Source organism: Bos grunniens, chromosome 24 (genome assembly GCF_055505025.1).
Source record: "Bos grunniens cultivar Pamir isolate PY7600 chromosome 24, Bosgru_T2T1.0, whole genome shotgun sequence".
NCBI classification, from domain to species: Eukaryota; Metazoa; Chordata; class Mammalia; order Artiodactyla; family Bovidae; genus Bos; species Bos grunniens.
The window spans coordinates 1,517,231-1,543,256 of record NC_141188.1 but is presented as its reverse complement, the minus strand read 5'-3'; the positions used below and the strand labels follow the sequence as shown (position 1 = coordinate 1,543,256).

Here is a 26,026-nt window from a genome sequence, read left to right as displayed (position 1 = left end):
TTGAATGAGATCCTTGCTGGGTACAATAATCTGGGCTGTAGGTTATTTTCTTTCATCATTTTAAGTATGTCTTGCCATTCCCTCCTGGCTTGAAGAGTTTCTATTGAAAGATTAGCTGTTATCCTTATGGGAATTCCCTTGTTTGTTATTTGTTGTTTTTCCCTTGCTGCTTTTAATATTTGTTCTTTGTGTTTGATCTTTGTTAATTTGATTAATATGTGTCTTGGGGTGTTTCTCCTTGGGTTTATCCTGTTTGGTACTCTCTGGGTTTCTTGGACTTGGGTGATTATTTCCTTCCCCATTTTAGGGAAGTTTTCCACTATTATCTCCTCAAGTATTTTCTCATGGTCTTTCTTTTTGTCTTCTTCTTCTGGAACCCCTATGATTCGAATGTTGTAGCGTTTAATGTTGTCCTGGAGGTCTCTGAGATTGTCCTCATTTCTTTTAATTCGTTTTTCTTTTATCCTCTCTGATTCATTTATTTCTACCATTCTATCTTCTAATTCACTAATCCTGTCTTCTGCCTCTGTTATTCTACTATTTGTTGCCTCCAGAGTGTTTTTAATTTCACTTATTGCATTATTCATTATATATTGACTCTTTTTTATTTCTTCTAGGTCCTTGTTAAACCTTTCTTGCATCTTCTCAATCCTTGTCTCCAGGCTATTTATCTGTGATTCCATTTTAGTTTCAAGATTTTGGATCAATTTCACTATCATTATTCGGAATTCTTTATCAGGTAGATTCCCTATCTCTTCCTCTTTTGTTTGGTTTGGTGGGCATTTATCCTGTTCCTTTATCTGCTGAGTATTCCTCTGTCTCTTCATCTTGTTTAAATTGCTGAGTTTGGGGTGTCCTTTCTGTATTCTGGCAGTTTGTGGAGTTCTCTTTATTATGGCGTTTCCTCACTGTGTGTGGGTTTGTACAGGTGGCTTGTCAAGGTTTCCTGGTTAGGGAAGCTTGTGTCGGTGTTCTGGTGGGTGGAGCTGTATTTCTTCTCTCTGGAGTGCAATGAAATGTCCAGTAATGAGTTATGAGATGTCTATAGTTTTGGGGTGACTTTGGGCAGCCTGTATCTTGAAGCTCAGGGCTGTGTTCCTTTGTTGCTGGAGAATTTGCTTGGTATGTCTTGCCCTGAACTTATTGGCCCTTGTGTGGTGCTTGGTTTCAGTGTCGGTATGGAGGCATTTGATGAGCTCCTGTCAGTGAATGTTCCTTGGAGTCAGGAGTTCCCTGGAGTCAGGGTTTGGACTTAAGTCTCCTGCTTCCGATTATCGGTCTTATTTTTACAGTAGTTTCAAAACTTCTCCTTCTATACAGCACCATTGATAAAACATCTACATTAAAGATGATATGTTTCTCTACAGTGAGGGTCACTCAGAGAGGTTCACAGGGTTACATGGAGAAGAGAAGAGGGAGGAGGGAGTTAGAGGTGACCCAAATGAGATGAGGTGAATCAATAGTGGAGAGAGTGGGCTAGCCAGTAGTCATTTCCTTATGTGCACTCCACAACTGGACCACTCAGAGATGTTCACGGGGTTATACAGAGAAGAGAAGAAGGAGGAAGGTAACAGAGGTGGCCAGAAGGATAAAAGGGGGGAATGAAAAGGAGGGAGACAGATCCAGCCAGTAATCAGTTCCCTAAGTGTTCTCCACCATCTGGAACACACAGAAATTCACAGAGTTGGGTAGAGTAGAGAGGGGTTAGGGAGGAGACACAGGCGACCTGGTGGAGAAAAAGGAGGGTCCAAAGGGAGAGAGAGCAGTCAAGCCAGTAATCTCACTCCCTAGTGAAAAATGGGTCCTGAAGATTGGGTCCTTAAAGGTACAAAATTGGTAACAAATACATAAAAGCAAAAATCAAAAATCTAGAGTAGAGTTTGGAATTTCAAAAATACGATGTTAAAGAAAAGAAGAAGGAAAAGAAAGAGAGAAAGAACGAACAAACAAAAACAAACAAGGTCGCGAAAATTATAAGGAAAGTACAGGTACAAAATTGATAACTAATACTAGAAAGCGAAAATTAAAAATCTAGAGTAGAGTTTGGAATTTCAAAAATACGATGTTAAAGAAAAGAAGAAGGAAAAGAAAGAGAGAAAAAACGAACAAACAAAAACAAACAGGGTCGCGAAAATTATAAAGAAAGTACAGGTACAAAATTGATAACTAATACCAGAAAGCAAAAATTAAAAATCTAGAGTAGAGTTTGGAATTTCAAAAATACAATGTTAAAAAAAAAAAAAAGAAGAATAAAAATAAAGAGAGAAAACAAACAAACAAATACGAACAATGTCACAAAAATTATAAAGAAAATACAGGTACAAAATTGATATCAAATACCAAAAAGCATAAATTAAAAATCTACAGTAAAGCTTGGAATTTCAGATATACAATGTTATATAAAAGAAGAAGAGAAAGAAACAGAGAAGAAGAAAAAAAAAAGAAAAAAAAAGTCACAGAAATTATATAAAAAAAAACTATAGGTACAAAATTGATAACATATACCAAAAAGCGAAAATTAAAAATCTAGAGTAGAGTTTGGAATTTCAAAAATACAATGTTAAAGAAAAGAAGAAAAAAACAAAAACAAAAACAAACAAACAAAAAAAAACAAGGTCAAAAAATTACAAAATATATATATGTGAAGTTTGCTGAAGAAGAAAAAAATAGGGTCTTTTTTTTTTTTTTTGCAAAGTAATAGGTTATAAAAGTGAAAATTAAAGGAACAATAGAGGACTTAAAATTTTTTTTTTTTTAGTTAAAAAAAAAAAGAAAGAATGATCGTAAAAATAATAAAAATATATCTAGGACTTTTTTTTTTTTTTTTTTTTTTTTGTGGGTGTTGTGGGTTCAGTTCATTTTTGGCTAGTTCCTTGGTCAGATTTATATTTCTCAAGATCTATAGGCCCCTTCCTATGTAGTCCGTAGTAACCACAGGGTTTTGATCTATTGCCTGTAGCTTCCAAGGCGTTTCCCTCTGTTATATCTTCTTCTGTTTGCTAGTCTCTTCAGTATCTGGTTTCCGCCCTGACTCAAAGGGCACGGTGGAGGACACTTTTTTTTTTTTTTTTTTTAGGCTTACTTGTTCAGTCGCGCTGTGGGGATGGAGGGAGGGATGCTGCAAACAAATAACACTGGCGTGGGCTCGCAGTGCCTCAGCCACCCTGGGTCTGCCCCCGCTCACGGCCCGTGTAGCCTCCCTGTCCACACTGCTCGGACTCTAGGTTGTTCTGCCGGGAACAATCCGAGGCTGGCCCTGGGCTGCCTGCACCTCCCAGGTCCAAGCCGCTCAGGTTCAGGCACTCGGGTAGTCCTCAGAGGCGCAGACTCAGTTGGGCCTGCGTTTTGTGCTCTTCCCAGGTCCGAGCGCCAATTTGCTCTTCCCAGGCGAGCGCCAATGCTGCGACTTATCGCCTCCCCGCCACTCGGTTATCTGGATGTAAAACCGGCGCACCTTCTCAGGCAGATGTTGACCGTCCAGACCCCCAAGAAGTTTTAGTTAGCAAAGAAGCCTGCTTACAATTTTATAGATAATGTCTCTCTGGGGCTGCAATTGCCCCCTTCCGGCTCTGGCTGCCTGTCACCGGAGGGGGAAGGTCTGCAGCCGGCTATCTCTGTTCAGTCTTTTGTTCCGTGTGCGGGCCTGGCGGTCTTAGGTTAGGGCTGGCTTTTCGCGTGGTAGATATCCCACAGTCTGGTTTGCTAGCCCAAATTATTTCGCTCAGATAGCGCTCAGGGTATTCAGGCCAGATTCTTACTCTCAGCGATGCAGCCCACGCCGCGCCTCCCTGCCCAGCCCCAGTTTGCTAATGGCGGATGCAGGCGTCTGCGCTGCTTCTCTGCTGGGGGAGTTACCGTAGGGCTCGCAATCTGCGAGTTTTAAATTGTTTATTTATTTTTTCTCCCTGTTATGTTGCCCTCTGTGCTTCCAAAGCTCGGCACAGATTCGGCAGTGAGAAGGTTTCCTGATGTTTGGAAACTTCTCTCTTTTTAAGATTCCCTTCCCGGGACGGAACTCCGTCCCTCCCTCTTTTGTCTCTTTTTTTTTGTTTGTTTTTAATATTTTTTCCTACCTCCTTTCGAAGAGTTGGGTTGCTTTTCTGGGTGCCTGATGTCCTCTGCCGGCATTCAGAAGTTGTTTTGTGGAATTTACTCGACGTTTAAATGCTCTTTTGATGAATTTGTGGGGGAGAAAGTGTTCTCCCCGTCCTACTCCTCCGCCATCTTGGCTCCTCCCTCCACTCCAGTATTCTTGACTGGGAAATGCCACGGACAGAGGAGCCTGACTGGCCACAGTCCATGGGTAGCATAAAAGTTGGGCACAACTGAGCAACTAAGAACAGAAGTATTTCCAAGGACCACATTCAGGAGATTTGGAACTCTTGCTTGACTCCCTCATGTTGACCATGTTGACTAGGCAGCAGATAGCAGCTGATTCATCTGTACAATTAACAAAGAATGTGTCATTCTGTTCTATACTTTTCTGTACTGTAAGAAGAGACTGTACAGAGCAGATGTCTGGACTTGTACAGGACTTTTGGTCCTTTAGAGGATTACAGTTGCACCATCAATGCTTGCCAGAGGTGGCAGGAAGGCGGCCCTGAAAGTTTGAGTCCAGACATGTCCAGTGTTTTAGGATATATCAGATGAGTAAGAATGCATTTACCCTTCACTATGTCTCCATAGAAAGTTGCTTTGGGTTTGGAGGTGCACACACGCACACACACACACACACACACACACACCCTGCCGCCGAGACAGGTCAAGAGCTAGAAACCACAGGTAAGGGAGACGGAGAAAGAGGGAGAGAGAGACAGCAAGAGGACATGCAAGCTTCCCAACCCCCGGCCTCCACACCCTCCCCCCTCCACTCTGGGTATCCACCCGGCCCCAAGTCGACCCGACCCCACCCTCACCCACTGACACACTCACACACACTCTCACACACTCACCCTCTGGCCTGGGGGTGGAGGCTGGGTCTCGCCTTAGGTAGCCAGGCCGAAGGGGACCTTTGAGACCTCGGCTTCGAGGAAGTCTTGGGGTCCCCACGGGTGACCGCCAGCCCCAGGGCACCATGTCCAGCCGGGCCCAGCCCAAAGCTGATGCCCCCTCCCTTGGGGAAGCTGCTTCTTCCGCGTGGCCTTCCTCTGAGGTGTGTCACGGGCTGTGCCAGTGTGTCTGTCTCAGATCCGATGCCATCCTCTCTCCCCTGTCTGTCTCCTGTTTGCGTGTCTCTCTGTCACTCGCTCTGTGTCTCCCTCTGTCTCTGCCTCCGTGTGTGTGTGTGTGCGCACGCGCACGCGTCTGTCTGTCTGTCTCTCTGTATCTCCCTCTCACAGTCCTGGAGTCTATCTCTGAACTTTCATCTCTTTCTGCCTCTGTCTCTCCTGACACCCGGTGGCCCGTCCATTCCTCTGGCCTTGGCCTCTCACAGGTGCTATGGCTCTGGCTGACGAGGTTGCGATGGAGGGCTGTCGACTGTCTGTGTGTCTGTCCGTGTGCCTGCCTGTCGCTCGTCTGCTCTCGCAGGAAGGTTGTGTGCTTGTCCGGCGGCATGGGGGAAAGGTGGGGGCCTCGGTAGGGCGAAGGGGCGGGGCTGAGGCGCTCGGGTGGACCGCGCCTCCGTGGCTCCCAGTGGGTTTGGGCACCGGGCAGGTGTCGGGCAGGATGGGCGCTCAGGGCCCTGGCTGGGCTGCGCCTAGGCCCACAGGAGGCTCAGAGGCCCGAGGGCCGCGGCGGTCAGGCGGCGGCGGGGCCGAAAGCCAGACACCTCCGGGCCGCGTGGCCCTGGGCAGCGAACGGGATCTGGGGAGGCCCGGCTCACCGAGCGTGGCCGGGCCTGGAGAGGCCCAGGGTGGAGGGCGCCGAGACCTCCGCGCCCCTCGGCCCACCCCCCAGGTCCCACACGCACGCACGCCCGGAATGCCGCTGAGGGTCCCGGAAGCCCTCCGGGCTGTCGAACCTGGCCAGGCGTTTGCTGGCCGCGGGGTGGCGGTGTTCGGGGGCGTGGCGGCATTGGCCGGCCAGAGTCTGGTCGCGGGTCGTTCGGCTCAAGTACAGCTCGAGCCCCCGTGGTGAGGTGCGGCCGGCTGGCCCGACCGGCAGGTCAGAGCGAAAGGGAGGCACAGCGCAGGGCTCTTAGGGCGCCCGGCGGCAGCCGCCTCCTTCTAGGGCCATACCACCCTGAACGCGCCTGATCTCGTCTGATCTCGAGGGCTCACATTTGATGGTGGTCTTGTCATCTCGTACCTCTTTCTCGTAAAGCTGGCATCTGAGGGAATGAGGTAAGTGTAAAATTGAATAACAATAGACTGTGTGGAATCTGTGAATGTGGAGCTCTGTGAACCCGTAGGTCTAAGGAGAGACTGGCAGCTGCCGACGTGGAGTATCTGTCCCCATGACCGCGTTTACATCATCAAATGTGCCACTGACCGCCCTCCCCCCACCCCGGGTGGCAGGGACCCCCACGTGGCAGCCCCCAGGCTCGCTCTCTCCGGCTCATCCACCCTCTAGAAGTTTCCCCAGACCCTCAGTAGGAGTGGGCACTGCTGCGGGTGTGCGTTGTGTGTCCTCGTGCCCCATGTGACTTTGCACGACTAACCGCACTCCGTGTTTGCACCCTTCCTCCTGCGCTCATGGGACCAGGCAGCATGGCGGGAACGCAGGGGCTGGATTCTGCTACAGTCAGGACTTGCTCCTGATGTGCTTCGGGGTGAGTACAGGCCGGCCTGGTCCTGAGGGGGCACGGAGCCCACGCCCCAGGGAGTGGAGGGTCAGTGGGTCTCTGGAGGTTAGCCTGGGAGAACCCTCACAGCAGAGAACGTGACCTTGGCGCCCCACTGCCGCCGGAGTGGTCAGAGCATGGCCAAGGCCCCTCGCATAGGGATGCATGGGTATCCCTCCCACAGCGGCAGTGCTGCCGGCTACACCCTGCGTGCACGTTCTCGGAGGGAACAGGGCCCAGAGCGTCAGGGTTCATGAGGCTGCCCTGCCCTGGGCCTCTCCGTACGGAGGCCAGCGTTTCACACGGAGGTGCACTGGCATCTGGGGCTCGGCCGCCGCTAAGGGGCCACCCTCCCTGCAGATGCTGCTCTGGGTGGTCCTCTGGTGGGTCCGGCCCTGGGGCCCAGCCCTGCTCGAGCAACTCTGGGGGCAGGAGGCTGTCTGCTCTGTCCTGTTCACATCTCAGCTAGAAAGCTGGATTGGGCTTTTGAGGTTTTTTTACCAGCAGCTTTTAGCTATATGTCAGAATAAAGTCAACCACAGAGTTCTCTCCTTCATCTGCTTGGTCCTCCGTGTTTCTCTGAATTCTCAAAGCAGCTGAAGCCCCAAATGGGGTGGGGGGTGGGGGTGTCAGGAGGGGCAGGGGCTGGGGCACCAGCTGCCAACCCAGGACTGACTTTTCTGTGTGTGTGTTTCCAGTTTACCTGCATGAATTCTCCAGATGTTTATACAGTATCCAGTATACAACAAAGACTACATTTTGAACTCGATGTAATCTTTACTCTGTTAATACTTGTTACATGGACCCGAAGATATTACAGGGTTTTTAATTAGTGAAAAATTCATGAATACCATAGAGAAAATATTTTAGAATTTAATGTTTCTGATATTTATGTAAACTTATGACTTCATTTATATAATTACTTCCTTTTTCTTGTATATTCAGGCTATGAATATCCTTTCAGATCAATTCATGTTCTGATACCTGATTTCAGTCTTTCAAATCAATGTACTGTAGTGCTTGTCTGTATAAATCCTATGAACAAACACAGGGCTTTTGTAAATGATGCATTTATTGTAATTATTCTTGTTTAATTTTTCAATGTTAAACCATGAGAGAAGGGGTTTTCCTGCGATTGTAAAATCATCATGACACGGTGTGCTTTATTATCCTTCCAGAATGTAACCAAGCTCTCCAACAATCACTCTGAAATAAGCAAACTTAATTTCAACCAATTGTTGTTGGATGTTAACGACTGGCCTAAACTGTACTTTTTCTAGCAAGAAATGCTTTTTGTCCGCAGCGTGAAGTGATTTAAAAGTACTGGGTGTTAAATGTGAGCTTCTAATGAAATTTGGGCTGAAAGGATGCCTAGAAGAAGACTGAAAATCTCTCCTGTAACCCAGTCTCTGTGGACCCGGATCCCTCCTCTCCGGTGAGACTCTTTGGGGACCAATCGTGATGCCCTGCACCCGCTGCAGAGCCATCGAGCTGGACAGTGAAGGTGCCACTTCCCAGACAGACAGGGTAGTGTAGCTCTGACAAAGGCCTTATTTTTATGTAAATCATCTTTTTACATGATTGTAAACATGTTTAAAGAATGGACCTAGGTGTACATTTTTAGATTGTGATGACATAGCCATTCTGGATTGTATAAGTAGCAAATGTAGTTTTTACTTTTTCAGCGGCACATTAAAAAAGCCAGCAAGAGATGCGTTCAGGTCACAGTGTGGTATTTATTATGCAGCTGGTATCTTGGTAGACAGAGACAGCACGTCTCTTTACATGTGGGTTCCGCCTTTAATTTACTTGTACAATTCATTGTTATCATTCTATTTTCCTATTAATCTTTTGTGAACTTCCCGAACATGTGACAAAGTATGTACAGTCTACTTTTGAACTATTTTTATCACAGTATTATTTATTGCTTTCTTTCAATAAAGTACTGAAGCAAAATTTCCCAGGGGCCAATAAAGAGTGGCGAGGGTAAGCTGTACTCTCACTGAGAACAGACCAGAGCTGGTAATGGGAGCCCGTGTCATCACACGGACATTCTGTTAAGAGAAATGGACGGATGCAATGGAAAGGCCAGAAGGCGGAAGCATAGGTGTCCCTAGAGGACGACCGACGGTGTGTTCATGCCCTTGGCTCCGGAGACAAGAGGCTCCATCACTTCAGCATCTGCGGGGACAGGGCCCCTCTGCTGCTGAGGTGTGGGCAGCGGGCCGAGGGTGGGAACAAAGTGCAGGTGTCGAGGCTCGCCATCGGTCACAGGGTAGTGTGTCCGAGGGCAACCTTGACGGGGATCCAAATGATGCACCCTAGTCCAGCATCAGGTCCTCCCCCAGCATCAGACCCTAGTCCAGCATCAGACCCCAGTCCAGCGTCACGGCCCTAGGCCAGCATCAGGCCCTCCCCGACCCTCGAACCCTCCCCCCACCTCCAACCCTTCCCCAGTATCAGGCCCCCCACCTCCAGTATGAGGTGTGGCAGCCCTACTTGTCTGATACTCCTGAGCACACTCAGGCAGCCCCAGAGCAGCAGGACAATAGCTCTGGCAGGAGGTGCATCTTTAGGAATCACCTGCGGAGCAGCAGCAGCTGGGCTTTGTTTCAGATCAAGGAGAGACAAAGAAAAGGCACTTGTGCAGGAGGCAGTGGAGGCTGTGGGCACGTTCCCCCAGCTCTGCTTCCTCCCTGTAGGGGCTTTGCTCTCCTGCTCTCTCACAGGCCCCAGGGTGGTGTCCTTCCAGATTCACAGTCTCCTTGATATCTCAAGCCCAAGTCCTGAGTTGCGTCCCAGTCTGGTGTGGCAGAGGGCTGGGAACACCCAAGCTCAAGGGCTGAAAGGATCCCAGGGGGACAGCCGGGCCCCAGCAAGTGGCAGGGCAGGGGATGAGGGTGGCCGTCCACAGAGGGCCCCAGAGCAGCACTGGAAGGAGAGCAGTGATGCCTTATCTCACTCGGGGACGCTGCCCGGCCTGGCACTCAGAGATGTTACTGCCAGCAGCTCTGGGGATACAGGAAGTCCGGTGAGTGACACCATGCCACCCAGGCCGTGTGGTGGGCACTGTTGACCATGGCCTCGGTTTTCATTCTGGTTCCAACTGTCCCTCCAAGGGCTGACGGGCTCCTCTTCCGAATGGCACAGATATTTTCTTTATGTGGGTGAACGCATCCCTTGTTTCTGCTGGCGCTGTTGTGGCTCATCGTGTGTTTTCCTCTTTACAGCCTGTGCTTGCTGCTCTTCCAGTTTAACTTAGGAGCAGCCCTTATTTTCTGCATTTCTAGTTGTCAGCGTTCACTGGGGCTTTCCAGGTGGGAAAAGATCCTGCCTGCCAATGCAATAGATAATGAGAGATGTGGGTTCGATCCCTGGGTTGAGAAGATGCCCTGGAAGACAGCATGGCAACCCACTCCAGTCTTCTTGCCTGGAGAATCCCATGGACAGAGGAGCTAGTGGGCTACAGTCCCTGGGGTCGCAGAGTCAGACACGACTGAAACAGGTTAGCACACACTCAGGTTTTAGTTCAGTCGCTCAGTTGTGTCCGACTCTTGTCACTCCTTGGATTGCAGCACTCCAGGCTTTCCTGTCCTTCACTATCTCCTGGAGTTTGCTCCAACTCATGTCCATTGAATCATCATGCCATGGAGCCATCTCATTCCTGTTTCATCCATGAGAGAGGTGGCTGGGGCTCGGCAAAGTGCCTGGTCCCATTGGGTGGGTGTGAACCTGCCCTAACCGCTCCCTAACCACGTGACTGTCACTGTGTCCTCCTCTGTAAATCGGGAGGGGGCAGCACCTGCTTAGTAAGGGGCACACACGGCATCTGGTACATAATCAATGCACCATCCATCTCAGCATTGTATTTACTACTAATAGGGATAGCATTTAATAATCTGCTCCTTGTTCTCTCTTGTCACTTAACTGTGCTCCAGACCACATCTGCTTTACTTACCCCTGTAAATCCCACACCCAGCACAAATGAGACTCAACACATTTGTGGCTGAAGAGGCAGGAACATACGCTGTCCTCAAGGAGAGGAAGCTGAGTGATATGGGGGCCTGATGATAACCCTGTGTGATGAGGGGACCCCAGGAGGACCTGTGTGGCTGTGGGGTGGGGTGGGGGGCAAGGGCAGAACCCCTGATGAGCTCCTGGGGATGGGGAAGGTGGCAGGAAGGAGGGCAGGCTGTTCCTTGTGGGGTGTCCAGATTGTACCTCACCCCTCACTGAGGAGCACTTAGGCCGTTTCCAAACACATGTCACTGTTAGGATGAAACAATCATCGCCCAGCTCCTACTCAATCAATTTCGTAGAATATGTTTCTAGCACTGGAGTACAATCATCTGCTTTATTCATTCCATGCTCCGTTCATCCACCCATCCAGCCAGCCATCTGTTCGTCCATCCACCACTCACTAATCAATCCATCCATCCACTCTTAATTCATCCATCCATCCAACCATCCACTCATTAACTCAGCCGATCATCTCAGACGCATTGAGAAGACAGATGCCTCCTCCACTCCTGCTCCCAGGAGGACCCCCAGCGTGATTGACAGGAGCCTCATGGGACGACAGGGGAGACACAGAAGGGAGATGCCTGCAGGCCCTCCTCCCTCTGAACGGTGAAGCACCCACCTGGTCCTAACGCCTCCTTGCTGGGGTGTTCAGGCCGGCCCTTTTCCTTCTTGCGAAACAAGCGGCTGATGGAGGACTTGATGCCCTTCTTCTTTGGGGCTTTGTGCAGCGAGCCCTGGCTGCTGGTGCTGCTGCTGGGGTTATTCCCGGGGCTGTCCTGAGAGCCTGTGGAGCTTCGGGGAGAGAAAACGACCTTTAACTGGCAGCCTTGTGCAAACACACACCCCTCCACAAGAGCTACTGATAGAAACGGGCACCCAGCAACACCCGCGCCTCAACCTCGCAGCTGACAGTTGGAGTCTCCTTCACCAACCACACTCCACACAAGCAATGCAGGCTCGTGGCGTAAGACAACCGCACCGGGAAGCTGAGATTCTCTGCCTCGAGCTCTCCCCCGAGGAGGGCTTGACTCCAGGCCAGCTGGTGCAGAGGGCGCTCTGACCCTCCCTTAGGGTCACTGCTCAGCAGGTGATGATGGACCAGGAGAAGACGAGCTCCCCTGCTCTGGGTAGGTCCCCCCGCCTCCCACAGGGTAACCGTCCGCGGCCGTGGCAGGTCACCGTGTAGGGCTGCTGGTCAGGTGACCACACGTGCCCCCCATCGAGTGCTGCCTGGCTCAGGATGGGAGCTCAGCAAGTAGTGGTCTGAATGAGGACAGTGTCAGTCATAGGAGGGGACAGGGTCTCCTGAGAGGAGACCCCTGCAGAAAAGGGAGGGACCCTCAAGAGCGAACCCGAGAGGCACGGGGCCGTCACTGTCAGGAACGTGCCCCAGGCCAGGCAGACCTCTACCAAGAGCAGGAAGAAAGCTCCCACAGGAGTCAATCTGTAGAGATGGACGTTTTCTAAAATCACTGAGGTCACTGAGCTCTTCCCCAGCACCTGAAGTTCACCACTAAACACAGGCACCGAACTCAGTGGTATTCCTTTAAAATCATCCTTGCAACTCTTTCAAGACAAGAGTCGCAGGGCTCCTGAAACTGACGATGCACACACAGGTCGCTTACTTGTGGGCGTCCCTGAGGTCCTCATGGGTGGCTGTGCGCCGCGCCCCCGTGTGCAGGCGGCCCAGCTGAAGGGACCGCGGCCAGGCGAGGGTCGAGGTTTCACATTTGATGGAGGTCTTGTCATCTCCTATCTCTTCCCGTATAGCTGGCAGCTGAGGGAGTGAGGTAAGTGTCAAATTGGCTAACAATAGACTGTTCTGAAAAAGGCAATCACACAGGCTTTACATTATAACCAGAAACTTATTTGAAGATCTATTAGCTATGCTTTCCCCCAAGTACAAAAAAACCCTTGTTATAGCTTAATGCCATCTTAAAGGACTGTCTTGTTCAAAAAATGCGGGGCTATGGGGCAGTGAGAGCATCTGACTGAGTGCAGAGACCCCGGATGGGAGCCTCCCTGCAGCCGGCCTCGGCCCTCCCTGGAATCCAGCGACCAGATGGCCCTGCGGGGCAGGACAGCAGAGCGATGCTGGCACCATGAATCCTGCACGGCATGAACTGCCCTGATGAAAGGACTGTGCTCATCGCCAGATGCTGCTCAGAAGCACCACAGCTAGAGTACAAAACCTCTCAGCAAAGCCGTCCAGACCTTTCTGTTTGAAGGAGAAAAAGACACAGCTTGTGCCACCATCCAAGATCATTTGTAGTGATGATGCAGGTTACTGGAAGCCATGACAACAACAGAAACACAGAAAAGGTACCTAACCCCTCCACGCGAACACCATGTGCCTGGATCGTATTTCTTGGTAACATACAGACTGGGGACTACCCACTGAAGTACTTACACGCAGTTCGAGTGTCATTCGCTCACAGTGGTTTCCATAAGGCACCCCCAGGTCTTCACTAAGAGATGATCTTGTATCACCCTAGAGCAGTGGGAGGTTCAAAAGGGAGGAGATATATGGGTACCTATGGCTGATTCATGTTGAGGTTTGACAGAAAAGAAAATTCTGTAAAGCAATTACCTTTCAATTAAAAAATAATCAAAAAACAAGAAGAAGAAGAAGAAGATGATCTCTCTTGGACTCCCAGCGTTTCCGCTGGTCCTGGGTGTGAGGAAAGGAAAGACAGTGTGGGAACAGATTAACCCTGCAGGGTCCAAACATGTCTCACTGATACATTTCGGTGTGTGGTTAAACCAGGGGAGGTTTTAGGAAACATGCATGGCATGTATTGTTATAAACAATGAGTGCGTTGTTTTGACCAACTAACCTGTGCCTCTTTGGTGGGATTCTGTAAGGAATACTGATCCCGTGCAGCCCCACAGGAGCTTGGTGACAACAAAGTAACTTAGTGCAAAATACAGCTGAACTCATTTAAGAGCAGCTGGATAAACTGGGCTCCCTCCCCTGAGCTCTAACAAGAAACCTCAGACAACAGAAGGCTACAAAGGCTAGAAATTTTCCACATGGAACTGAACACGGATCAATCTCAAATTCAAGTTAAAATAAGCATTTATAAAAATCAGAAAACAACAACGAACAGAGCAGGGAAGTGACACACCTGGGTTGACTATGGACTCAGTGGAGACAAACACCTGCCTCAGAGTCAGGGCCTAGGCCAGCCCCTTCCCCCGGGCCTCCTCCTGAGGAAGGCCTCTGGGTCTGCAGCCCGGCTGCCCTCCCCCAGGATGGGAGCTGCCCCACTGGTGCCACATGTGGCTAGGAAGGGCAGTGCCGTGTCCTCGCTGAACAGGAGAGCAAAGCAGGCCACAGAGTAGGCGAGCGGCACACCCAGGTCACCAACCCCAGGGGGACGGCGCTGCTCTGCTGTGCTCAGCAGAAGGTCTCCTGGGCACTGAGCTGCCTGAACTGGAGCACGGCCACCCCAGTCCTGCGGGAAGGCCCAGGAGTGCTTGGTCAGTGTGCTGGGAGCAGGAGAGGGACAAGGAAGTCCAGCCCTTGGGGCACTGGACTCCAACAACAGGGGCTCATCCAAATGACCCGAGGGGAGAGGCAGAGAGCTCCCTCCTGATGCTCCCTCCATCAGGGATGCCCTGATGGACACGAGAGCCTCTAGAGGAAAGCGGGCTGGACAGCACCATGGTTAAGTGTCCAGGCTCTGATCAGACCAGTCCGCACCACGCTGCTGGGTGTGACAGCCTGGGCACAGTGCCCGGCCTCGCTAAGCCTCAGTGTCTATGTCTGCTGAATGGGGATAGCAGCAGCCTGGACCTCACCTGAGAATGAGATGAGAGACTCGGAAAGCACATGCCCGGCACACAGAGTCTCCTGCACACTGCTACCCACCATCATTAAATTGGCTTCCCGCAAATCTAACATCTATGGCTCTGATTCAGTCATTTCTTACATGAAAACACTAAGCGGAAATTCCATGGTGGTCCAAAGGTTAAGACTTGGCACTTTCACTGCCGGGACACTGGTCTGATCCCTGCTTGGGGAACTAAGATCCCATAAGCTGTGCAGCATGGCCAAAAACATAAGTATAGAAATTTTTAAAAATAAGAAATAATACTATGTCTATTATAAACAAGCATGAGATGATCAGAAGGCAAACAAGTGGGAGAAAGGCAAACTGTTACAATTGTCCCAACGAATGACCTATTTCCAACAGAATCATCAGCACATTTTAAGTGGTGGGTGAGTTTCATCACTTCCATTAAAACGTCAATTATTCACCAGGACATAACCACACAGTGTTCATTCACGTTAAATGATAAGGACTCTTTAATACTTCACAGAGAAACAAAGGCATGCTACATTACTAAATAGTTTACCTTTCGACACTGCTTCCTTAAATCACTAGGCTGATAGATGCATGCAAAGAAATGAAGAGAAACCAGATTCATTGCGACTTTGAAGCTAAAATTTCAAGAATCCGTAGAGGCAAATACAGTAAAGCAAAAATGATGGCAAACATGTAAGTGACATGAAGATTTAGAGAACATGTGACTGGAAACAGAACATTTTTTTTGACCACAGAAGTTAAATAAGCTATTCAAGATTTACTAGAGAAACAGTATAAATTATTACTCAAGAAGATACCATTCTATTACAACATCATGATTTATTAAAGCATAGCATTCTGTACAACAAAGGGCCTTAACAGGTGTCTATTCTCAGCCAAATTTCTCTATAAGTTAGTTTCTCTTAATCAAAAACATGTTATACTTTAAATTATTAATTTAACTGATGAGGAAGTTACCATAATATCTATTTTAACATTGAACAAATCTAACCACCTCCTGGACATTAATGTAAAATTCTGACATAGAATTTGATTTAAAACTTCTCACAATAAATTCATTAAAGCAAGTTCCCTGTGAAAATATGTAAGAATGAAAGCTAGCATAATAGCAGGTGCAGTCTTTACATTTTATTAACCATAGAAGATACTTTCTTAACGAGTCTAATAGAGACATTAACTGTGCAAAAGCTGATGAGATTTACAGTCTTAAATACAAGCACCAAGACAGAAAGGATATTGTGTCAGTTCAGTTCAGTTCAGTTCAGTTGCTCAGTCGTGTCCGACTCTTTGTGACCCCATGAATCGCAGCATGCCAGGACCCCCTGTCCATCACCAACTCTTGGAGTTCACCCAAACTCATGTCCAGTGAGTTGGTGATGCCATCCAGCCATTCATCCTCTGTCGTCCCCTTCTCCTCCTTCCCCCAATTCCTCCCAGCATGAGAGTCTTTTCCAGTGCGTCAACTCTTCACTTGAGGTGGCCAAAGTGCTGGAGTTTCAGCTTTAGCATCAGTCCTTCCAATGAACACCCAGGACTGATCCCCTTTAGAATGGACTGGTTGCATCTCCTTGCAGTCCAAGGGACTCACTCTCAAGAGTCTTCTCCAACAGCACAGCTCAAAAGCATCAATTCTTTGATGCTCAGCTTTCTTCACAGTCCAACTTTCATATCCATACATGACAACTGGAAAAACCATAGCCTTGACTAGATGGACCTTTGGTGGCAAAGTAATGTCTCTGCTTTTGAATACGCTATCTATGTTGGTCATAACTTTGCTTCCAAGGAGTAAGCGCCTTTTAATTTCATGGCTGCAGTCACCATCTGCAGTGATTTTGGAGCCCCCAAAAAATAAAGTCTGACACTGTTTCCCCATCTATTTCCTATGAAGTGATGGGACCAGATACCATGATCTTAGTTTTCTGAATGGTGAGCTTTAAGCCAACTTTTTCACTCTCCTCTTTCACTTTCATCAAGAGGCTTTCTAGTTCCTCTCACTTTCTGCCTTAAGGGTGATGTCATCTGCATATCTAAAAGTCCATTAATTCTACACTTAAGAGGATCATTTCTTTATGTAAGCACAATCTCATTTATGAATTACACATGATATGTAGTTTAGGATCCATCTACATATATTATGCTTATAACTGCGTGCTGCTGCTGCTAAGTCGCTTCAGTCGTGTCCGACTCTGTGCGACCCCATGGACTGCAGCCTACCAGGTTCCTCCGTCCATGGGATTTTCCAGGCAAGAGTACTGGAGTGGGTTGCCATTGCCTTCTCCTGTAACTGCACAGTGATACACCAATTCGACTTACTGCTATGGGGGAAAAACACCATTTAATGAGACATGAAGACAAAGCCCAAACCCGACTAAGGGGACACATGCTGTGGACCACAGAACGGCTATGACCAGAGGAAGTGGGGGGACGGGGGAGGGGAAATGGATAGGTAAACGACAGCCTCGGGGGCTGGTGGGGGATCTGGATTCATGACGACTAAGCAGACAACAGGATGAGAGAGGGAATCAAAAGCAATGATGAAAGCAGACACACTGTCAGAGAACTCCAACAGCAGGGAAAACATACAGAACTGTTCTTTTCATAAATATTTGGAAAGAAATCAAGCATGAATCCGCAGAGAAATCATCAAAGAATTTTAAATATCAACTAATTAGCCAATGATGCAAATTATAAAAACAGCGTCAAAAGACCACAAAATGGACTAGTTACCACTTCACAGGCCACTAAAATGATTCACGGTTAATTTAATTATAAGCTGACTAACAATGCAGCTAACATGAAATGAGTGGTAACAGAAAAAAGAGACAATACAAGTCCAGTTACAAAGCAGAATGTTGCACACGTGATTTCATGGGGTAAACAGCAATACACTCACAACACCTAAGCTAAACACGCAAGAAAGCTGGAACATGTGCTTTAGAGCCGCACACTCTGTCACCAAAAGCCCTAGGTCGTCATCCCAGTTTTAGACTCGGAAAAGTGAGGCAGCCTGACATCTTCCCTGGGGCCCTGGGGCCCTGGGGCCCTGGGCTTTTAACCTGGTTTCACACGCAGAGCTGGACTGAGCACGTGGCCAGGTCCATCAGCAAGCAGACCAGTGTAGATTCTTGGTTTTGTACCCACTGCATGCCCTGCACCCTGCAGCCAGGCATCCCCAATGGAAAATCTGCTGTACGGCTTTCCCATGCCATGAGAGCTGCCTATGGTTACTTTCACGAAGCTGTCTGCTCCCTGAGAGCAGAAACTTCCCTGCAGCTGCTGTGCCCAGCACAGGCCAGGCCCAACGTTACAGAGGCAGGCTCTGGCTGAGTTCATGATGACGTGCTAAGTAGTGGTCCAAATATCAAGACTAATTTGTCGCTGTGCCATTGTGGAATGATTAAAGACTAGGCAGTTTAAAAACTTTTAGACCTCTGAGCGTAGCAAATGTACCTAATTTTCTTCTGGGTATAAAGAGAAAAAACAAAAAACAAACAGAAAACAGCCTGCTGGGGGAGGGATGCGGCAGGGAGGAGGCAGACACATACCAGAGTCATGATGCCCAGCTGGTCTCCCTCCTGCGCCAGGCTGTGCCGCCTCCTTCTGGGCTTGGGCAGGGGCGGGCAGGAGCCAGCATTCGAGGAGGTGGGAAGCAGGTTGAGGGAGCTCACTGATTTAAAACGACGGAGGCTGCCTAAGCTCCCCCTGCCCTCCCTGCTCTCAGTATCCTCGGCCCACTGCTCTGTGTTCTCCTTCTCTTCTTCGATCAACCTAAAATAGAATAAAATGCATCACCTGCCTTTGTCAGCAGAGGAACCTGTCTGGACAATAAATTTGGGCTGGCATTCTGTGTCATGATTAGCAAATTCCAGAAACAGTTGCTCAATGAACATCTCAGCCAAAAGGTTCTACGTTTCCTCTTTTGAATATTCTCAAACTTAGAATAACTTAGCGTTGAGTCTTACAAACTGGCCCTGATCATTCACGCTTGATTTCACTTATTTACTCTAACATTCTGAAGGGGCCCTGGTGGCAACTCTCTTTCCTGTGAAGAGATACCTCAAGTTGACAACCCTTACCTCCCCTGCTCTCAGGGCAGAGATGCACGTCAGTGCCTCAAGTCTTTTCCACTGGTAATCAGGAACTCTGTATAATCAAAACACCAATTCACAAACAAGCTGCAGTTTCTAAACACAAGTCTCCAGACCAGATGAAGTGCTGAGTTGATCTTTTTTTTTTTTTTTTAAGGTTGTATATATACAAACGCATCACTTGATGAAGTTCTCCACCAGTTTTGTCTGAGTTTCTGGATTCATGTCAATGTGCTGCATTAACCTAGAATTCAGTTTCTGCTCTTCTCCCCTAATGTGTGGTGGATGTTTTTATATAGCAGTTTAAATACACGATTATGCAAATAAAATGATTTTCAAATTAAAATACAAGATTCTTACAGGAAGTAAACTCTCCAGCTTCACTTCTACTCATACATCTGGAAAGTTTTTCACTGTTGATAACAAGTTGATGGATAGAATTGACCATTTACATCAAGTCTACTTGTCGAATAAGGAAAAATCACTTTTACCTGACAACTTGTTGTAAAAATAAAAATATTAATCTATAACCGTTCCATACTTCCTGCAGGGACGTGGAAAGACCATCTTTCTGAGCTCATCTGTGCTCAAACACGGCCCACAAAGCTGTCTGTCTTGGCGTCAAATGGGCAGGTGACACCACTTGCGTTTGCTGGTTGTCCCATACACCCCCTGCCTTTCCCCCGGAGCATCCCGCTCGGCCGACAGGAACGGGCACCTCGGCCTGGGCTGACGTGGCGAGAACAGTCTGAGCAGCAGCTCTGCCTGGTCCTGTGCAGGGTCACTGGCCTGCGGCCATTCTGAAGGTGGACTCGGGACACGGGCATAGCTGTGAGGGTGTGGCACCAGGCAAGCCTCGGGGCCCCCAGCCACCTGGCTGCACCAAGACCCAAGGCCCCCTGCTCACCACGAGGGAGGCCTTTAGATTCTATCCTGTTTTGAAAATTGTTATAACTGCCAAGACGGTGTCTAAAGAAAACATCTTAAATATACTGATGAGATGAGAAAAACTCAAACACATGTCCTTGGACCACTGTCTTACAACAAGCCAATCTTCACACTGCATTAAGTTAAAAAGGAAAATGCAGATCTGAGTGGGAATTTGCCAACCCCAAAACCCCAGCTTTCACCAGGTGGCTTTTCACCAGAACATGGGGGGCTCTGAGGGACACAGGAGGGTCCACGGGCCGCAGGGGACACCGCCTCAGCACCTCACCCACCTTGGTGCTCAGAGCTGAGGGGGGACACCCCACAACGCCTCCTGCTGCCCCCACAGAGTGCGGAAACCACACCATGGACAGAACGCCCCGGCTGACAGAGCTCTGTAATCAAGGGCCATCTCAAAACTGAAAATTCTTGATGCAGACCTGAGGTCAGGTTTCTTACTATGGAACACTCAGACGTCCCTAGGAGAAGACAGCTCCTCAGAGAAACCGAGTTTCTGGTGCTGAGTTAAGGATCACCCACCGGATCTCTTCATTGATGACGTCCAGCTGCTCCTGCATCATCACGGTCAGAGTCTTGGCATCAGCCTGCCTGCCTGGCGACAGCTGAGTGGCCGAGCTGAAGAGGGTGACCCTGTCGCCCTCGTCGTCAGACACGCCCTCGTCACTCTCAAATGCCTGGGCCACGTCGGCCAGCATGCTGGCTTGCTGCGTGTGCTCGCAGTCCTGCTCCTTTGGGGTCTGCACCTGGGCACGAGAGGACCACATCTCATCAGCGACATTCAGGGCAGCTCAAGTCTATCAGGAACTGAACCCAATTTTACATGGAAGCCCTGACTCTGGATAAATGGGCCATGCTCATGAGACACTGCCATCTCTTAAGCGAACAGGACTCAAGAAACAGGCAGGGGAAGAATCCAGTTCCTAGATGGCCTGGTGACACTCAGGTCTCAGCGTGGACGGCAGGCAATCCTATGAGGTTATTCACAAGGGTGGGCTGATGGAGTCAGAGACAGAAACTGAAAATTACAAAAATACATCCATGCCTCCATCAGCCAGGCTGGAGGAAAATAAGAAAAAAGAACCTTTCAGCTTGGCAGCCGCTGGGTCCCTATCAGCGGTCATCACTGGTACCAGTTCACCAGAGTGTGCCGTCCTCCCAGGCTCCCAGACCTCCGTTTCCCAGGCTCGTCTGAACACCCACAGACAGGAGCGAGCAGGGGCAGCCAGGAGAAGGGAGGGCCAGCCCCTCCGCGGCTCTCCTCTCAGGACACACGCCCTTGGGCTCTTCTGGGGGATGGCTCCTCGCACCGCAAGGGTGGCTCTGTCATCAGAGACACATGGGATAGTGCCTGCGGGGCCCCGTGCCGCCCTCCCGCTCTCACACCTCACACCCTTCTCTCTGAAAACGTCCCCCCTGCCACACTGTCACCCAGGTCCTGCCTTCTTTCCCAGACATGACCTCAAAGGAACTGAGGGGCAGCCTCGAGGTGCTGGCTTGCTGGCTCCCTACCCCTGTGGCCAGGGCCCTGGCCTCCTGTCTTCATCACGACCCCGCCCCAGGGCTGGGCTACCCCATTCGCTGGCTCCAGGACCACCTGCCATCATTTCTGCTCTGCTCCAGCGAACCAGCTGCCTATGGGTTCACCCCCATCAGCCGGGTCGGCATGTCCTCTCCCTTCTCTCGCCTTCCAATCGCACAAGGGGAACCAGCAGATTCCTCCTCCACGGCTCCCTGCAGCGCCCACTGCAGGTCTCTGAAAGCTCCTTGGGAGTGGCCTCTGGTCCCACTCCCCGCCAGGTCTCCACTTCTCTGCCAGCAGGCGGTGAGCCCCGCCCTGCAGGGCAATTCCCCGGGGGCTCGAGGAACCCATGTTACCAAGCCCCTTCCCTTCCTTGCCCTCCCCCACGCCACCCCCCCCCCCCAGCATGTCTCTCCCTGGGCTCCAAGCCCTGCCTTCCCTTGGGGTTATTCCTCAGTCCTTTGTGCCCCTTCCAACCTTGGAATGCAGGATGCCCCATACCTCTACCCTTGCACCCCATCTCTCTCCACCGGCACCCGCCTGGTGACTTTACAGTGCTCGTGCCTTTAAATGCCATCCGTATGCCCACAACCCAAAGTCCACCCTGAGCTGAATGAGTTCTCTCCCGGATGCAGGCCGCAACACTCAGCTGTTCTCCTGACACGTCCCCGGGACACCCAATGGGCTCGTCCACCTCAACAGGGCTGAGGCCCGGCTCTTAGCTCCCTGCCCCGGCAGCCCTCCTCACCTCAGGAAACAGGCTCTGGCCTCGAGCTGCTCAGGCCTGAGCCCAGGCTCCTCCCTGATGTGGCCTACTCTCTCCCTTGTCCCCGCTGGTTGACATGACCCTTTTTCTTTCTCCAAGTGGCTACTTCTCTTCCTGCCTCCTGGTCTCTGGTTCAAGGTCACCCTCCTGGTGTCACCTCACTGGCCACCCTGTTTACACACGATCGTCCCATCCTCCTTGGACAACTCAGGCACTCTGGTCTCCTTTCCCTGCTCATTACTGTTCAACAGGCTGTGCGGGATTAAAAAGGGGTCCACAAATTCTTCCATCCTCCTCCCTTCAAGAGGCAGAAGGGGCAACTCCTGCTCAGCCCCTGAGCGAGGCAGGACTTTGCAGCTCACTCTCGCAAACAGAAGTGAAGGTGTGCAGCCTCGAGACCAGGGCGTGAAAGGCCCCGGGCTAAACCCCACGCTCTCGCTCTCAGAGGGTATTCCGAGGAAAGCCAGGCCATGGGAAAGCCACACGGCAGGGACCTCGGCCTGTCCAGCAGCCAGGTGAGTCTGAAAGCCTGCCATCCAGCCCTGGGGGGCCTTCCCTTGCCCTCAGGAGGCCCTGAACCAGGCCTGCCTGCTACAATGCACAGGCACTGGGGACTGTGAGCTGCTCCCTGGGAAGTCACTAAGCTTTGCAATGATTCATTACGTAGCAGTGGATAAAGGACACACATGGTTTTTAATTCACTGCTGGAGTCCTACTTCTGACCATGTCTGGCCCAAACTAACTGCTCACTGAATGTGGAAGCTCAAAACACAGACGTGTATGAACAAATACATGGCATGAATGAGGCGAAAAGATAAAGGCACTTAAACTCCCAATGAGAATTCTTCTCACTATAAGCTGATGGATATGTGTATCCATTTACTCGTAGGACGATTTCAAAACTGTGCTAATTAGTACCATGCTGGGCCTCACAGTAGGCCACAAATAATCAAAATTGGTTAAGGAAAAAAAGCATGCCTTCAAAGTAAACTCTTAGCCAGAAAAAGGAAAATGGGGAGACGTAAAGCAATCTATCAGTGCTTTGTTCCAAACCCACCTCAGGACCACAGTGTGAGGGGGCAGGTGCCTCACAAGGTGCCCACCAGGGATGGGAAGGGGGCGGCGGGGTCCTTGCCTCGGATGGCTCATCGTGCAGCGCTGCCAGCCGGCCTTTCTGGGGGCACCACAGCAGCGCCCCGTTGCCCAAGGAGTCTGCCAGCTGGTCCGCCACAGGGAACCTGAGGTCCGGGGCGCTGCCCAAGTGGGATCGGCTGAAACACACGGGGAAGAAGAGCGCTGTTAGAAGAAAAGAGAGCTCACTCTGTCAGACGAGCCAAAGCCTGTCCATTTGGAAGATCGGCAATTTCACAGCAAAAGGGCCCCCGGGAGGGCACTGCCCTCCTGGCTCCAATAGCAACAGGCTGCCCGCTGCTCTGCAGACACTCAGGGCTCATCCCCAGCAGCTGGAAAACTCCCGTATGTGGGGAAGGCAGTGCTGACGCGAGGGTGTGGAGCTGACTAGGACAGGATCGGCTGTCTGGGGTTGGGGCGTCCAGGGTCCCCCTGGAGCCTGCTCTAAGGTCCCAGGGCAGGGCGTGCACCTGCTCTGCTTTCCCCTTGGCACCCCACCTCCCCTTTGGCCCACGCCTGCTCTGACCTCCCTCTCCCAAGGGAAGTCTGTGGATCACAATCACCAGTCTGCCTGGAACACTGTCTGCACCGCTCTCAGTGTTTTTAAAGGTGCCTCAGACAACCCGCAGCAGAAAAGCCTCGGACCCACAGCTCGGAGCTGAGCACCACTGGTGTCTCCCATTAAAGCAGAGGTGAGCGTGTCACCAGAGTCTGGGCTGAACAAGGCCCAGCACAGATGCTCAGGCCCTGAGCACTAAGGCCTGGGCCTGCAGGTGCCAGGAGCTCACTCAGCAGGGGCCTGCTGGGAGGCAGGGCAGCCCCGCCTTGACTGTGAGCCGCCTGCACTGCAGGACCGCCCGGGCTCTGCTCAGTCTTGTCTCTGGGAGGAGGGTGGTGCCTTCATGTGCAAGATTCCCTAAACCCAGGAGACAGGGCCTTCCTCCGAGGACAGGACACCCCATATGTCTGCAGAGTGGCCAGGGCCAAACACCAGCTCAGCCTGCTCGGGGTCACACGCTGCTCTGCTCGACGGTTTTGCGAACACTGTGCTGCACAGGAGATGGAAGTCTGGAATCTCCCGGAGCCACACCTGTCTTCCCTCCCATCTCCCCTCCCTCCTGATAGAACTGTTCCCTTCTCTGCTCCACTTCCACCCAAGGGCCTGGGGCTAGAGCACACTTGGGAACTGAGTGGGGGGTACGACACAGTCCCGCTGTGGACTGGGGACCCTCGAGGGTCCTCTGAGGGCCACAGAGGCCTCCGGGTTGGGTCGACCCCCAACCATCACCTCCCAGTCCCCTCGTGGGGTGCAGCCTCCATCTCTCTCCCCTTCCTCACCCGAAGCTCTTTCCTCCGGGAGAAGGTCTCAGAGACAAGGTGACCAATTCCTCTGGGAGGTCCCACCAAATACGCCATGCCTGCCGTGCCTGCCCTGCCTGTGAGCCAGTTTTCAGTCCCCACTCCCTCCCTCCTGAGGCAGCACAGTGCCCCCCACCCAGCCCACACTGCCCACAAGCCCCACTCTGAGGCCCCACCTGTGCTGCTAAGTCACTGCTGTGACCCCTCCAGAGCTGCCTCCTGGAGACACCCCTCCCTCGCACCAGCCGCTGTGGCCCACTGTCTTCAGAGCACAGCGGCTCCTCCTGCCCCGCGGCTGCTTCCTCTTCTCGTCTCTCATTCTCATTGACACACACGGGACTGGTGACCAGGCCCCAGGCTTCTCCATCTGAAGCCCCCAATTGTGTCAGGCCTCGGTTCCTGGCACCAGGTCCCTCCTTGTTACCCAAAAACCCCCAAGAGGAGGAGGCCGTGTCCACCTCCTCTTCCTCCACTGTCTACGCAGTCCTCCTCACACTCACCTCGTCCACCCCGGGAGCAGGGGTTCCCCACCTCTGACAGCCCCAGCCCCTCACCCTGGAGGAGCTCTGCCACCAAGCCCGGCCACGTCCCCTCCTGTTCTGCAGGGCACGTGCTCTCCTTGAACTCCACCCACCATGGTTTCAGACACAGGACCAGTTTCTGGCTCTGCCTTTGTCTCAAATGACATCTCCTTTTCTCTAGAAGAAGGCTGGGTGGGGGCTCTGGACTGCGAGGATCCCCTAAGCACACAAACACAGAAATATGCGTATGGGCTCCAAACTGTCTCCTAAGTCAGGATTCAAGCAGTAGTCCATTTCCTACAGATGAATGAATGTCACCAGTAAGCACTTAATAACCTTTGCTAAAGTTTATCTCTCACTTGTGACCATTTTCCGTGAAGAAGCCAAAGAAACATTTAAATACTTAATAAGAATTACCGCCCCTATAACAACGAGGAAGAAAAAATCAGGATGCTCAGTAATCTGCTCTCCTCATTCACAAGCCAGGTGATTCCTCCCACCGCAGTCAGAAGACTACAGGTCATTAACCTTTTGCGACTCTTCAGAAACGTCAGTGTCACAGTCTGTCAGGCCCCTCAGATGAATACGCCCAAATACCAACTGGTCGGCCCCCTACTTCCAAAGCTCTGCCTGTGGTTTTGAGTGTTGTCAATCCTGTGACGACCACTCCGTGGTACCAAGTTTGACCCTAAGGAACGATGCTTGTCTCTTCCCTCTCGCTGGCCACGAAGCTACAGGCTCCTTGAGGTGCGACCATGAACAACACCCAGTCATACTGTCCACACACCAGACAGGCCCTCGTCACACTCGACAGCGCTGAGGGGAGCTGCCCGGGGGAGCAGCCTACCTGTGGTGCAAGGGAGCCCCTCGCAGTCTCGTCTGGTCCACTTCGGCTCTCAGGGTTTCCAGGTTTAGGATCAGCTGGTCCTATGAATCAGCAAATGACACAGCCTGCACCGCTTGCTTTCTGGATGTAAAGTGACTTGCACCAAAATGTGCAGAACAGGTTACATCAGTAGGTATCAACTCCCAACATTGTAATTCTGAGAAAATATTCTCTAAGAGTCCCTAGCAAATAGAAACACTCAGAACAATATTAACCCTTATAAACCAT

General features: G+C 50.8%; 2 pseudogenes across 1 annotated transcript; one reads left to right on the top strand and one right to left on the bottom strand.

Annotated features, from left to right (window-relative positions):
• Positions 1 to 5,439: 5,439 nt before the first annotated feature.
• Positions 5,440 to 6,419, top strand: LOC147345786 (uncharacterized; annotated as a pseudogene).
• Positions 6,420 to 18,803: 12,384 nt separating this feature from the next.
• LOC147345785 (liprin-alpha-1 pseudogene) lies at positions 18,804 to 20,553 on the bottom strand (annotated as a pseudogene). The gene has a single exon (XR_015153619.1). The product of XR_015153619.1 is annotated as a liprin-alpha-1 pseudogene (transcript).
• Positions 20,554 to 26,026: the final 5,473 nt, after the last annotated feature.